The 2,392-nt window shown below is 29.2% G+C and overlaps 1 pseudogene; it reads left to right on the top strand.

Moving 5' to 3' along the window:
* The first annotated feature begins 1,238 nt into the window (after window positions 1-1,238).
* Window positions 1,239-1,741, top strand: LOC124940048 (annotated as a pseudogene).
* Window positions 1,742-2,392: the final 651 nt, after the last annotated feature.

Below are 2,392 nucleotides of genomic sequence, written 5' to 3'. Positions count from 1 at the left end.
ATTTATATTTTAAAATAATCAAATCTCTTTAATATAATAATATTTCATTCTAAATTTCAGCTAAGTTTATTTGGATAAATATGTGAGAATAAATAAATCTATAAGTTTGGTAGTTTGCGGTTTAATCCTTCAAAATTTGGAGTGATTTATTAAAAAAATTATAAGATTAAAAATGATATATATAAGACTTAAACTTGAAAGATAATCAACTAATTACAAATTGTATTGCATCATTTTTAAATATTAAATATTGCAAACTCAAGTATGGATAAATTTGCAAAAGTTAATGCAAACTATATATATATATATATATATATATATATATATACACGAAGATAGTGAAGTAATTAACGTAAATGTTATTGCAAAACTTTTTTATCCATGGTTAGTTACAGTTTTACCGAATAAGGGATTTTTCTGCATCATTTTGAGTTTTAGTGCAAATCTCATGAGAATCAATATTGTACTCGCAAAAATACAATTGATCAATTTTCAATAAATTTGATATAATTGTAGTTTTAATTGGAGCCTCCTGAATAATAATAGTAATAAGATAATGACTAATGACCACTTTTAAAGGAAATATTCTTGTAGAGAGTTTGTTGTAAATCGTTTTTTTTTAGTGAAAGGGGATTTTGCTCACCTCGTATTAAAAACTGAGAATATTCAAATCTTTTTGTTGTTACGTTAGAAGTGGAGATATATTTTATTAATACCCTTAAAGTTTTTTTACAAAAGTAAAATATACAATTTCAAAAACTCGTTATTTTTTCAAATAAACAAGTTATTACATTATCCCAAATCACAACAAGCCCTTGGTTTTTTATATTTGGCAAACATAAAAGAAGCTGAGGTGAAGAATTCTTTAATTAATCCCTTATGTGCATATAATATAAAAGAATAGTCCCTCCTCCTAAAAAGCTGTGTAAATGTCCAACTTTATTAATTAACCCACTGGCTAAGGCAATGAGATTCACGTCCAACTGAGGGAAGAAGAATGAATGCATGCATGCCCATCCATCCATTATTGTTGGTCAACTTATTTGCTTCAACTAGTCATCACCTTTTTCTCAATAATTTGATCTCAACTATCGTAGTAAGTACTCTAGTTAGTTAGTTAGTTCTGAATAATTATATATAAATAATACATGACCTACTACTATAAATACCAAATAAATGAAACCAACTAACCATAATATTATGCATCTCGGCACATCATATATATAATAAATTACAATATGGCTTGTTTCTCTATGATTAATTCATTGGCATTTTTTATTACCATAACAATAATATCATTAATATGCCCTTCTTCTCGTGCCCAAAACTCTCCACAGGATTATCTCAACGTCCACAACACGGCGCGATCCCAAGTTGGCGTGGGCCCCATGGTGTGGAACGACACGGTTGCAGCTTACGCATATAACTATGCCCAACAAAGGATGGGGGATTGTAACCTCGTCCATTCGGGCGGCGGTTACGGAGAGAATCTAGCCAAGGGAAGTAGTGGTACGTCACTGGAGTAGCCGCAGTAAATTTGTGGGTTGCAGAGAAACCTTACTACTCTTATAGCTCAAACGCTTGTACAGGAGGACAACAATGTCTGCACTATACTCAAGTTGTTTGGCGTAACTCTATCCAACTTGGCTGTGCTAGGGTTCAATGCACTAACAATGGATGGTGGTTTGTAATCTGCAACTATAATCCACCAGGCAACTATGTCGGCCAGTATCCTTACTAATAATATTGATAGATCCATATTATAAATATAATATTATTCTAGCTCCAAGATTAACTATTATTATTATTAAATAAGCTAGCTATCCAAAGTGTACTGGCAAATAAAAGCATTTGGAGATCGAATATCATTGAAATACTTGCATTGCATGCATTCAAGATGAGATTTTTCATTTTACACACTTGTGGATAAGAGTTGGATGGGAACTAATTATCATATTACATATAATATACACCTAAATGAAAACCAACAATATGACACATGATTACGATTGGATCAGTTGAAAGAAAATAAGACATAGTCAAAAATGATAAAATTAAATTCTCGACAATCGAACTGAATTAAGATAACTCGACAGATATAATTAAAGAGAAACAAAAGAATTCGGGAGACAACATATATGCAACTAAAGTATTTGAGTCTTATTAAGTTTTTTTCTTTCTCACTTACATTGTCTATGTATATTCTTCTTCTTATACTTTAAGAATTTTGGTACTTCAGTTGTTTTTTTTACTCACATACTATATATATATATATATATATATATATATATATATATATATATATATATATATATATATATATATATCATTTTTAATAATAAAAAAAGCCATAGAAACAATATATAGTAGAATAAATTAATTAAACAACTAA

The sequence above is a fragment of the Impatiens glandulifera genome, chromosome 1, assembly GCF_907164915.1.
Source record: "Impatiens glandulifera chromosome 1, dImpGla2.1, whole genome shotgun sequence".
Classification (NCBI taxonomy): domain Eukaryota; kingdom Viridiplantae; phylum Streptophyta; class Magnoliopsida; order Ericales; family Balsaminaceae; genus Impatiens; species Impatiens glandulifera.
Note: the sequence above shows the minus strand (reverse complement) of the source record. Positions and strands in the feature narration are given on the sequence as shown.